This window comes from Aotus nancymaae, unplaced genomic scaffold (assembly GCF_030222135.1).
Source record: "Aotus nancymaae isolate 86718 unplaced genomic scaffold, 86718_ANA_hifiasm-v0.15.2.pri h1tg000008l, whole genome shotgun sequence".
Taxonomy (NCBI): domain Eukaryota; kingdom Metazoa; phylum Chordata; class Mammalia; order Primates; family Aotidae; genus Aotus; species Aotus nancymaae.
Genome location: NW_026988419.1, coordinates 1,030,660 through 1,044,190, shown reverse-complemented (window position 1 = coordinate 1,044,190; position 13,531 = coordinate 1,030,660). Strand labels below are relative to the sequence as shown.

Genomic DNA, 13,531 nt, shown 5'->3' with positions numbered 1-13,531 from the left:
GATTATTTATTTATCATTAATTGTGGTGAAATACACATAGCATAACTCTTATCATCTTCACTACTTTAGGTGCACAGTTCAGTATCAAGTACATTCACATTGCTGTTCAGCCACACCACCGTTCATCTTCAGAACTCTCTTCATCTTCCCAAACTGAAGCTTGGGACCTATTAAACGAGAATTCCCCATTCCCCTTTCCTCCAGGCCCTTGGTGTAATTGCCCAAGGGATTCACCTTGCCTGCTGCCTAGACAGAGCTGATTTATCAAGACAGAGGAATTGCAATAGAGAAAGAGTAATTCATGCAGAGCCAGCTGTGCGGTAGACTAGAGTTTGATTATTACTCAAATCAGTCTCTGCGAGCAATTCAGGGAACAGAGTTTTTAAGGAATACTTGGTGGTGGGGAGAAACCGGTAAGCCAGGAATGCTGATTGGTCAGGGATGAAATCATAGGGAGTTGAAGCTTTCTTCTTCAGTTGAGTGAATTCCTAGGTGGTGGCCACAAGATCCTAGGAGCAGTTTAGGGAGGGTCAGAATCTTGTAACCTCCAGCTGTATGAATCGTAAACCATAATTTCTAATCTTGTAGCTGATGTTAGTCCTACAAATGGAATCTAGTCCCAAGGCAAGAAGGAGGTCTGCTTTGGTAAAGGGGTGTTATTGTCTTTGTTTTATAAAGCTATAAACTAAGTTTCTCCTGAATTTAGTTTAGCCTATGCCCTGGAATGAACAAGCACAGCTTGGAGGTTAGAAGCAAGTTGGAGTCAGTTAAGTTAGATATCTTTCACTGTCTCAGTCATAATTTTGCAAAGGTGGTTTCATTGGCAACCACCATTCCTCTTTTTGATTCTGTGAATTTGTCTATTTTGGTTACCTCATACAAGTAGAATGATATAGCATTTGTCATTTTGTGACTGGCTTACTTTACTTAGCACAAAGTCCTCAAGGTTTATTTGTGCTGTAGCATGTGTCAGAATTTCCTTCCTCTTCGAGCCTGAATCTTACTCCTTTGTTACCGCATTTTGCTTATGCACTCATGCGCAGATCGGCACTTGGGTTGAGTTTCACCGTTTGGCTGTTGTGAGTTATGCAGCTATGAATACAGTGGTACAACCTTGATTAATTTTATAAAGTTAAAACAAGCCTTGCATCCTAGGGATAAATGCCACGTGCTTGTGGTTTATGATCTTTTTATGTATTACATATTTTAAAATTTACTGAATTTGATTTGCTAAAATACTGTTTTAAAGTTTTGTATCTAAGTTCATGAGGGTCTGTAGTTTTTCTGTCTTATGTCTTTATCTGGTTTTGATATTTTGGTAATGCTAGTCTTTTAAAATGAATTAGGAAATGTCACAGGCTTTTTCTGGACTAGACTGTGAGGATTTGGTATTATTTCTTCCTTTATTATTTGGTAGAATATATTAGGGAAGTCATCTGAACTTCACTTTTTTGGTGGGAAAATTTAAATGACAAATTCAAATTCAATTTAAAAGATATTGGTTACTTCTATTTGGGTTATTTAATTTCTTCTAGTGAGTAGATTGGGAGCTTGTGCCTTTAAAGAAATATGTTCATTTCATCTAAGTTTGCTGGCATAAACTTGTTCATAATATTTTCTTATCATTTTAATATTTGTAGAATACATGGTGATACCACCTCTCTCATTCCTGATATATTGATAATTTATCTCTTCTTTCTTTTTTGTTTCTGATCAGTCCAGCTAGATAGAGCTTTATCAAGTTAGTTGATCTTCTCAAAAAGCCAGCTTTGATTTCTTTAGTTTTGTCTATTGACTTTTTATTTTCTATTTCATTGATTTCTGCTCTGAAGTAAGCCACCAGAGAAGATAAATCACTCACTGTCATTTTTATTTTACAAAGGAAGTCATCTGCAAGTGCCTCAGTTACCAAGTTAAAAGGTGACTGAACAAATGTCTAGTACCAGTTAGGGTGTCCTGGAAGGAGCCATTTTGTTCTCCTACAAGAACTATGCCCTGAGATTGTCTGCAAAATCCCTCACTAAATGTTCCTGAGTGTAACCTGACACACACCACTGAGCTCACCCATGAAGGTGTTGAGAAAACCTGCATGATGTAATTCAGCCCAAAGCAACAAGAATCCCCAGGGACTTCCTATGTGCTGGCAAGGAGGATGAAAACACAAGGAAGATATAACTTCGACTTCAAGGACTACCCAGCGGACTGGGGCAGACCAATACATATTTTCTTGAGGCAGGCACCAGGCCAGTGAAGTAAGCCCACAGCAGAGGCCTACAGCTCTCTTCAGAATGCAGAAGCAGAGTGGGCAGAGAGGCAGCTCAGCAGAGTGGTCGGGCAAGCATAGGTTCAATGACTCCTCATGGCAGGCAATGTATCTGAGGAACCATTTGCAATAGGTGACAGTCACATTGCATAAAGTCCCTGGAAGGGTCCATGGACTTTATGCAGGGTTGTCAATCTCATTATAGCATTTCAGAAGCCAGAAATGAAAAACTAAAAGCAGCAATGCCTGTGCATTGCAGAGATGCAGGTGAGTCACAATTTCCTGCCAGGTAGGAAGTCAATGCTAAGGGCCTTGCTGTCTTTCCTTGGACCATGAAATGCCAATTCCTTTCTGGGCAGAGGGCATTTGGTTGTCGCAAGGTAAAATCCACATTTTTCTTTGCATCTGGGCAATTTACAAAAGAAAGAGGTTTATTGGACTTACAGTTCCACATGACTGGGGAGGCCTCACATGGAAGGGAAGAAGGAGCAAGTCATCTCTTACATGGATGGTAGCACCCAAAGAGAGCTTGTGTAGAGAGACTCCCCCTTATAATACTGTCAGATCTCATGAGACTTATTTGCTATCACAAGAATGGCACAGGAAAGATCTGGCCCCAAGATTTAATTACCTCCACCAGGTCCCTTTCACAACATGTGGAATTCAAGATGAGATTTGGGTGGGGACACAGCCAAACAATATCAGGGACAAATTCCAAAAACATTAGCTTTATTCAAATTTACTTTCCTTTTTACCTTTCTGAGTCATCAAGGTCTAAAAGCACTGTTTAATAATGTTGTTTCTAAACTCACATTCTGTCCTCAAGACAAAGACCATAAACTACTATTTTCTGGAAAACATACAAGTTGGTATCTCAGCTACTCATGTATTCTTGTTCTTATGAGTAAATTGTTGGCAGTGAGTTGTTTTTTTTTTTTTTTTTTTTGTTAACAGGAAAATACATGTCCTCTTTTGGGGGCAGGTTTTGCCTGTACTTCTCCTGCCTATGGTATTATAGAAGCTTAGAATCCCAGCTGCTGGCTCACTCTGGGCTGAAGTTTTCTGATGACTCCTGCAGGGTAGACTGACCCCCTTTCCCTATGTGTGTGTCTGCTGCTGGCCTGTGGCTTTGCCGAGGCAGGGAAGCTGCTGGTAATGCCCAAGGATGGGAGCCACTGGTTTACCATGAGGTTGGTAGTAGAGAAACTCATCCTCAGAGGACATGAGGTGGTCGTAGTCAGGCCAAAAGTGAGTTGGCAACTGGGAAGCTCACTGAATTGCACAGTAAAGACTTATTCAACCTCATACACTCTGGAGGATCTGAATCAGAAGCACACGGCTTTTGTCAATGCTCAATGGAAAGCAACACGTTCATCCAGGGATACTTGGAACTTACTTTGTTCACATTGTAGGAGTTTGTTTAAGTACAAAAAATTAGTAGAATACTTAGAGTTCTTTTGATGCAGTGTTTTTGGATCCTTTTGATGTCTGTGGCTTAATTGTTGCCAAATATTTCTCCCTCCCCTCTGTGGTCTTTACCAGGGGAATGTTTTGCCATTATCTTGAAGAAGGTGCAAAGTGCCCTGCTCCTTTTTCCTATGTCCACAGAGGTCTCTTAGGGTTCTCAGACACCATGAATTTCAAGGAGAGAATATGGAACATCATGTACTTGAGGGAACATTTATTTTGCCAGCATTTTTTCAAAAATGCCCTGGAAGTAGCCTCTGAAATTCTCCAAACACCTGTCATGGCATATGATCTCTACAGCCACATGTCAATTTAGCTGTTGCGAATGGACTTTGTTTTGGATGATTCTAGACTTGTGATGCCCAACATGGTCTTCATTGGTGGTATCAACTGCAATCAGGGAAAGCCATTGCCTATGGTAAGCCATCTCTCCTTTAGCATAGTAAGAATAATCTGGTTTTGGATAATAAAAAAAGTAATCTGGCTTTGGATTTTTAATTGTGTTAGACCATTCTTTTTTTTTTTTTTGAGACAGAGTTTCCCTCTTGTTACCCAGGCTGGAGTGCAATGGCACGATCTCGGCTCACTGCAACCTCTGCCTCCTGGGTTCAGTCAATTCTCCTGCCTCAGCCTCCCAAGTAGCTGGGACTACAGGCATGCGCCACCATGCCCAGCTAATTTTTGCATTTTTAGTAGAGACGGGATTTCACCATGTTGACCAGGATGGTCTCGATCTCTTGACCTTGTGATCCACCTGCCTCACCCTCCCAAAGTGCTGGGATTATAGGCGTGAGCCACTGCGCCTAGCCTGTTAGACCATTCTTGAATTGCTATAGAGAATACCTGAAACTGGATAATTTATAAAGAAAAGGGGTTCAGTTGGCTTATGATTCCGCAGGCTGTATAAGCATGGTGCCAGTATGTGTTTGTACAGCCTGCAAAACCATGAGCCAAGTAAACCTTCTGCAGGAGGCCTCAGGGACCTTTTACTTATGGTAGAAGGCAAAGTAGGAGCAGACATGTCACATAGCAAAATCAGGAGCAAGAGAGAGTGAGAAGATGTGCTACATATTGAAACAACCAAATCTTGTGAGTACTCACTCAGTATTGCAAGGGCAGCACCAACTCATGAGAGATCTGCCCTTATGACCCAAACACCTCCCACCAGGCCCAACCTCCAACACTGGGGATTACATTTCAATATGAGATTTGGATGGGACAAATATCCAAACTGTATCATTTATCCCCTGCCTATCTGCACAAATCTTATGTCCTTCTCGTATCGCAAAATACAATATTGCCTTTCCAATAGTCCTCCCAAATCTAACTCATTACAGCATTTGCTCAAAATTCCAAAGTCTAAAGTTTCATCAGAGACAAGGCAAGTCTCTTCCACCTATGAGCCTGTAACAAAAACAAGTTATTTACTTCCAAGTTACAGGGGGGTGCAGGCATTGGGTACTCTCATTCCAAAATGGAGAAATCAGCCAAAAGAAAAGGGCAATAGGCCCCATGCAAGTTTGAAACCCAGCAGAGCAGTCATTAAATCTTAAAGCTCCAAAATAATCTCCTTTGACTCCATGTCTGATATCCAGGGCATACTGGTGCAAGGGGTGGGCTCCCATAGTCTTGGGCAACTATGGCCCTGTGGCTTTGTAGGATTCCAGCCTCATAGCTTCTCTCACAGGTTGTTGAGTGCCTGCAGCTTTTCCAGGAGCAAGGTTCAAGATCCCAGAAGATATAACATTCTGGGGTCTAGAGGATGGTGCTCCTCTTTCTCATAGCTCCAGTAGGCGATGCCTTATTGTGGACTCTGTGTGGAGGCTCCAACCCCACATTTCCACTCTGCCATAGTACAGATTCTTTGTGAGGGCACTGTCCCTGTAGCAGGCTTTTGCCTGGGCACCCAGGCTTTCCCGTGAATCCTCTGAAATCGAGGTGGAGGGTGCCAAGCCTTCTTCACTCTTGCATTCTGCTCACCCATAAGCTTAACACTATGTGGAAGCTGTCAAGGCTTATGACCATGCACCATCTGAAGCAGCAGCCCAAGCTGTATCTGGGACCCATTGAGCTGAGGCTAGAGCTAGAGTGGCTAGGATGTGGGGAGCAGTGTCCTGAGGTTACACAAGGCAGCAGGGCCCTTGGCCTGGCCCATGAAATCATTCAGTCCTCATAGACCTCAAAGCTTATGATTGCAGCCGCTGCTTATGAGATCTCTGAAATGCTTTTGAGACCTTAGTACTTGGCTCCTTTTTAGTTACGCACATCTCTCTAACAAGTGGTTGCTCCATGGCCTGCCTGAATTGCTCTCCCGAAAAAGCTTTTTCTATCTCTGCCATATGGCTAAGCTAAAAAATTTCCAAACTTTTATGCACTGCTTCCCCTTTAAATATAATTTTCAACTTGAAGTCATTTCTTTGCTCCTGCATCTAAGTGTAGGTTGTTACAAGCAACCAGGCCACATCTTGAATGCTTTGCTACTAAAAATTTCTTCTGCCAGATAATCTAGGTCATCACTCTCAAGTTCAAACTTCCACAGATCCCTAGGGCATGGACACAATACAGCCAAGTTCATTGTTAAGGCATAACAAGGGTGACTTTTACTCCGGTTCCCAATAACGTCCTAATTTTCACATGAGACCTCAACAGCCTGGCCCTCATAGCCCATATTTCTATCAGCATTTTGGTCACAAACCATTTAACCAGTCTCTAAGAAGGTCCAAACTTTCCCTCATCTTCCTGTCTTCTTCTGAGCCCTCCAAACTCTTCAAATCTCTGCCTGTTACCAAGTTCCAGAGTCAGTTCCATATTTTCAGTATCTTTATAGCAATGTCCCACTCTCAGCACCAGTTTTCTATTGGTATTATTTTCTGTTGGTACCAATTTTCTGTTCTTCATTGTCTCACCATGAAGAAATGCCTGAGACCGGATAATTTATAAATAAAAGAGGTTTAATTGGCTTAAGGTTTTGCAAGCTGTACCAGCATGTTCATATTCTGAGGAAGCCTCAGGGAGCTTTTACTTATGGCAGAAAGTGAAGCAGGAGCAAGAGAGAGTTGGTGGGGGAGGTCTACACACTTAAGCAACCATATCTTGTAAATACTCACTGACTCTTGCAAGGACAAGCCATGAGGGATCCACCCCCATGATCCAAATACCTCCCACCAGGCCCCACCACAACACTGGGTAATCTATTTCAACATGAGATTTGGGTGGGGACAAATATCCAAACTATAACACTTACTGAACTCTGATTTGACATTTTTATTTGTTGCATTTGTAATTTTTTTCTAGTGTCATGAATCATTTTCTGCCACTTCATGTACCTCTCAGCAAATTTTATAACTGTAGATCATATCCAGATGGCATTGAAAAATACTCTTTTTGGGAAAATATCAGAAAATGAAACTTCCCTTTCTTGCTAATTCTATAGGAAAATGCTCTTAGCAGTTTGTGTGCATCAATTACAATTTTTGAAATTATTTTGTGTATATTTATATATCTAATGTATATTCTCACACTTATTTTGTTAAAATAAAGTCTGATAGCAGGCTGGACATATTGTTCCTTACTTTGCATTTTTCACTTGCCAGTAAATTATAGACATCTTTAGAGGCCAGCACAAATTGATTTGACAAGTTCTTTTAGTAGTTGCATGAAAATCTTTACTTTGGATTCAATGTAGTTTTTTTCAACCAATTAATATTGATATAGATTTAGGCATTTTCCACATTTGTCTTTATGCATATTACTGTGTAAACATCTTTAATACTTCACATTGATTTATTTCCTTATTCTTAGCCTCTGATGAATTCTTCATCGTGTGCATCCCCAGCAGCTTTACTTCTCTCATTGAACCCTGACTGCTATAGACTGGAAGTTGTGGCTGTGGCAGAGTCATGCCTTGTACACTTTTTGACTTGAAATGTAGGAAGCAGAAGTGATAGGAGTGAGGATAGAGTCTAGACCATAGCTCTATTGGAATTACTGCAGGAAAGGGAAGGCAGGGCAGGGGAAACGATTTAGCATTGGTTGGTTTGAATAAGTTCAGTGGGCTTTGAGCTATAAGGGCAGGCCCTTTGGTATCTCTAATAACTTGCTGGTCTGGGGAGGTGCACTGCATCCCTACCAGATTGGAATTGTTAAGATGTGAAAATTTCAAAATATACAGAAAATTTAAAAATACACACAATACAGGAAGTATGCTTTTATTCTTATGGGTAAATATCTAACAATGGAATAGTTGTGATCTATGGTAGGTGTATGTTTACGTTTTTGAGAATCTGCCAAACAATACCTACAAGTGGCCAGAGCAAGGTGCCCTTCCACCACCTGCATATGAGAGATCCAACTCTTCACACTTACCTACACTTTATGTCTTAGTCTGTTTGCATTTCAATAAAGAATACCTGAGCTTGATTAATTTATAAAGAAAACATGTTTACTTGGCTTGTGGTTCATTCAGGTGGTACAAGAAGCATGGCCCCAGCATCTACATCCAGCGAGAGACTCAGGCTACTTCCACTCATGGCAGAAGGTGAAGGTGGAGGGTGCTGATCACATGGCGAGAGGGAAGCAAGAGAAAAAGGAGGCAGGTGCCAGGCTCTTTTTAACAATCAGTTCTTGCTGAAACGAATAGAGGGAAAGTTTACTTATTACTGGGAGGGGACACTAGGGATCCACCTTTCTGATCCAAACACCTCCCATTAAGCACTACCTCCAACGTTAGGGATCCAATTTCAACACTTGATTTGGGAGGGACAGATAAGTAAACTATATCATTTGATATTGTCAGTCTTTTTCATTGCAGCCATTTTAATGGGATGTGGATAAAACCACAGCTTTAGTTTCATTACCCTAATCATTAATTATGTTGAACGTCTTTACACGTGCCTGTTTGCCATCTGTGTACTTTCTTTGGTTACTGTCTTTTCAAGTCTTTGCTCATTAAAAAACATTTTTTAAAATTGAGTTTTAAAGCGTTTTTGTCTTCTAGATATTTATCCTTTACCAGTCTGTTGATGTCTTTTTTAAAATAACCTTTTTATTTTGCAATAAATTTAGATTGAAAGCAAGAGTGCAAAAAATAACACTGAGAATTCCCATATATCCTTTGCCTGTTTCCCCTATTGCTAAATCTTAGGTTACTATGGCACATTTATCACAACTCATTAACCATCATTGACACATTATGATGAACTAAAGTCTATGTTTTCTTCAGATGTCATTAACTTTTACCCTAATGTCCTTATCCTTTTCTGGGATCCCATCCAGGATACCACATGACATTTACTCATCACATTTGTTTTGTCTCCTCTAGCTTGTGATAGTTTTTGAGACTTCTCTTGTTTTGGTTGCTTTGACAGTTTTGAGCAATTCTGGTGATGTTCCTCATTTTGAGTTTGTCTGGATGTTTTGATCATGGTAATGCGGGAATTATAGGTTTTTAGGAGGAAGACCACAGAGGTAATGTCTTTTCCCGTTTTCTTGTGAATGGATACCCAACTGTTGAAAAGAGTCTTTTCCAAACAGAATTGCCTTTTTACCTTTGAAAAAACTTGGTTGTTCATACTTCTATTTCTGGATATTCTATTCTGTTCCATTGGTCTATTCGTGAAATATTTGATTACTATAGATTTGTAATAAGTCTTGAAATTAGGTAATAATTGCTCTCCAATTTTTTTCTATTTTTAGTTATTTTTGCTATTGTAGGTCTTTTAAATTTCCATATGAATTTTAGAATCAGTTTGCCAATTTGTACAAAAAAATCCTGCTAGAATTTAGGTTGGGATTGTATTAAGTTTATAGATTAACTAAGGAAAAATGACATTTCAACAATTTTGAGTTTTTTGATGCATGAACATATCTGTTCAGGGTCTCACCAATGTTTTGTCATTTTCAGTGTACAGTTTTTCACATTTTTTTGTCAGATATATCTCTAAGTTTATATTTTTGATGCTATTTAAGTGGTATTTTCATCCCAATTTTCAATTTTCATTGCTAGTACAACATTTGACCCTTGAACAATGTGAGGATTGGTGCACCAGCCCCCGAGCAGTAGAAAATTCACATTTGAATTTTTTTTTCTTCCTGAAACAGAGTCACACTCTGTCGCCCAGTCTGGAGTGCAGTGCACAATCTCAGCTCACTGCAACTTCCACCTGTTGGGTTCAAGTGATTCTCCTGCTTCAGCCTCCTGAGTAGCTGGTGTTACAGGCATGCAGCACCATGCTCAGCTATTTTTTTTCTATTTTTATTAGAGATAGAGTTTTGCCATGTTGGCCAGGCTGGTCTTGAACTCCTTACCTCAAGTGATACGCCCACCTCGGTTTCCCAAAGTGCTGGGAATACAGGCGTGAGCAACTGTGCCCAGCACTTATACAGTTTTTGACTCCCTAAAACACAACTATTAATAATCTACTGTATACCAGAAGCTTTACCAATAACAGAAACAGTTACTTAACACATATTTGGTATGTTAAATGTATCATATATGTTATTATTACAATAAAGTCAGCTAGAGAAAAGAAAATGTTATTAAGAAAATCTTAAAGAAGGCAAAATTATTGGCCTCGTGTATGTCTATAAGGACACATGCACACGAATGTTCATTACAGCACAGTTTACAATAGCAAAGACCTGGAACCAACCCAAATGCCCATCGATGATAGACTGGACAGGGAAAATGTGGCACATATACACCATGGAATATTATGCAGCCATCAAAACCGATGAGTTTGTGTCCTTTGTAGGGACATGGATGAACCTGGAAACCATCATTCTCAGCAAACTGACACAAGAACAGAAAATCAAACACCACATGTTCTCACTCATAGGTGGGTGTTGAACAATGAGAACACATGGACACAGGGAGGAGAGCACAACACACTGGGGTCTGTTGGGGGGAAATAGGGGAGGGACAGTGAGGGGTGGGGAGTTGGGGAGAGATAGCATGGGGAGAAATGCCAGATGTAGGTGAAGGGGAGGAAGGCAGCAAATCACACTGCCACGTGTGTACCTGTGCAACAATTTTGCATGTTCACATGTACCCCAAAACCTGAAATACAATTTAAAAAAAAAGAATGAAAAAAAAGAAGGCAAAATTAAGTATTCATTAAGTAGGAGTGGGTCATTATGAAGGTCTTCCTGTTGATTGTCCTCCATTGAGTAGGCTGAGAGGAGGAAGAGGAGGGTTGATCTTGCTGTTTCAGGGGTGGTAGAGGGGGAAGAGGTAGAGGAGATAGAAGGAGGAGAGTCAGGTACACTTGGTGTAACTTTACAGAATTACATCATAATTATTGTTTGACTTTTTTTGCCTTTTCAATTTTTTTTTTATTGTTTGTTTTATTTGAGACTGAGTCTCATTCAATCACCCAGGGTGGATTGCAGTGGTGTGATCTTGGCTCACTGCAACCTCTGCCTCCCAGGTTCAAGCGATTCTCTTGCCTCAGCCTCCTGAGTATCTGGGATTACAGGCATGTGCCACCACAGCCAGCTGATTTTTGTATTTTTACTAGAGACAGGGTTTGCCCTCTTGGCCAGGCTGCTCTTGAACTCCTAACCTCAGGTGATTCACCTGTCCCGATCTCCCAAAGTGCTGGGATTACAGGCATAAACCACTGTGCCTGGTCACCTTTTCAATCTTTAAAAATTCAAGAAATCAATCGTAGTCTTAATAATCAGAAGACTTTGCCAGACTGTTTAATAGCAATTTGTTTTCTTGCACTGCTTCTTCTATATCTTCTTTAGTACCTGCTACTGATTCAAAAGCACTCATCTACGTCCAGTCATCTTCTGTTAATTCCTCTGGTGTGGTGTCTATTTGTTCTTGAATTTTTCCCAGATTCATATCTGGAAAGACCATATTCTCCACCTTTTGTTGCTGAATTAGAGATGTTAGGTTTGCCAGCAGGTAGACCACTTTGATACCTTCAGTGTTGAACTCGTGGGTTCTGGGTGGCTAGGGGCATTGTCTAAAATCAAAAGAACTTTGAAAGACAGTCTCTTACTGGCAAGATAGTCCTGACTTCAGGGACAAAGCAATGATAGAACCAATCCAGAAAAAGTGTTCTTGTTGAGACCTTCTTGTAAAACAAAAAACTGATAGTAGGTATTGATCTTTTCCCTTCAAGGCTTGGGGGCTAGCAAGTTTATAGATGGAGGCAATCCTATTTGTAAACCCAACGGAATTTACACAAAGCAGTAGAGTTAGCCTATCCCTTCGTGCCATGAATCCTTGTGTTTGCGTCTCTTCTTAGATGAGGATTAAGGTTAAGAGCCTGCAGAACAATGTTGAATAGAAGCGGTAACAGCCCCCCAATCCTTGGCATGTGTCTTATCTGAGTAGTGGAGCATTCAATCTTTCACTACTAAGGATCACGTTAGCTGTGGGTTCCTCCAAGATTCCCTTCATTCATTTAAGATACTTCCCATTTTTATTTGCCTAGTTTGCTGAGAATTTTTTAATCTGAAATGGATTTTGGATTTTTGTCAAACACTTCTTTCCATACCTATGGAGATAACTATATGCTTATACCTTTTCAGTTTATTTATATGGTGTGTTACTTTAATTGATTTATAAAAATTATGTATCATTATTTGTGGTAAAATACCCATAGTATAAAATGTATCATCTTTACCCCTTTAGGTTCACAGTTCATTATTGAGGACATTCACATTGCTGTGCAACCAACACCACCACTCCTCTCCAGAACTCTCTTCATCTTCCCAAACTGAAACTTTGGGCTCATTAAAAAATAATTCTCCATTCCCCACTCCTCTCAGCCCTTGCCAACCAGCATTCCACTCTGATTCTATGAATTTGACTATTTCAGATACTTCATATAAGTAGAATCATACAGTGTTTGTCATTTTGTGACTAGCTTAGTTCACTCTGCACAATGTCCTTAAAGTTCATTCAGGTTAGGATATGTCAGAATTTTCTTCCTTTCTAAGGCTGAATAATATTTCATTCCGTATATATACACCACATTTTTGCTTGGGTTGTTTCCACTTATTGGCTATTGTGAGTTACGCTGCTATGAACATGGTGGCACAACTTTGATAAATTTTCTAATTAATTTTCAAACCAGCCTTGCATTCCTAGGATAAACCCTACTTGGTTATGGTGTATAATCTTTTTGTGTAGTATGTATTTTAAAATATTACTGAATTTGACTTATCAGTATTTTAAAATTTTTTGCATCTAAGGTCATGAGGGTCTGTAGTTTTCCTATCTTACAATGTCTTTTTTTTTTTTTTTTTTGTATTTTTAGTAGAGACGGGGTTTCACCATGTTGACCAGGATGGTCTTGATCTCTTGACCTCGTGATTCACCCGCCTCGGCCTCCCAAAGTGCTGGGATTACAGTCATGAGCCACCGCGCCCGGCCTCTTACAATGTCTTTATCTGGTTTTGGTACTATGATAATGCTGGTCTCATAAAATGAATTAGAAAATTCCCTAGGCTTCAATTTTCTGGACTAGTTTGTGAATAATTGGTATTTATCCTTCAATAATTGGTATTTATCCTTCAATTGGTATTTATCCTTCCTTTTGCTGGATTCATCAGTGACACCATCTGAGCTTTACTTTGTTTTGTGTGGGAACGTTTGAATTACAAACCCAAATTCAATTTAAAAGATATAGGTTACTTCTATTTGGGTTATGTATTTATTCTTGTGAAAAGTCTGGCAGTTTATGTCTTTAACAAAATGTGTCCATTCCATCTAAGTTGTAGATTTTTTTGGCATAAACTTGTTCATGATATTCTATTAGCATTTATTATCTGTAGAATCTATGG

At 39.9% G+C, this 13,531-nt stretch overlaps 1 pseudogene; it reads left to right on the top strand.

Moving 5' to 3' along the window:
* Positions 1-3,328: 3,328 nt before the first annotated feature.
* LOC105704682 (UDP-glucuronosyltransferase 1A10-like) overlaps positions 3,329-13,531 on the top strand; it is a 30,050-nt pseudogene continuing 19,847 nt past the window's right edge.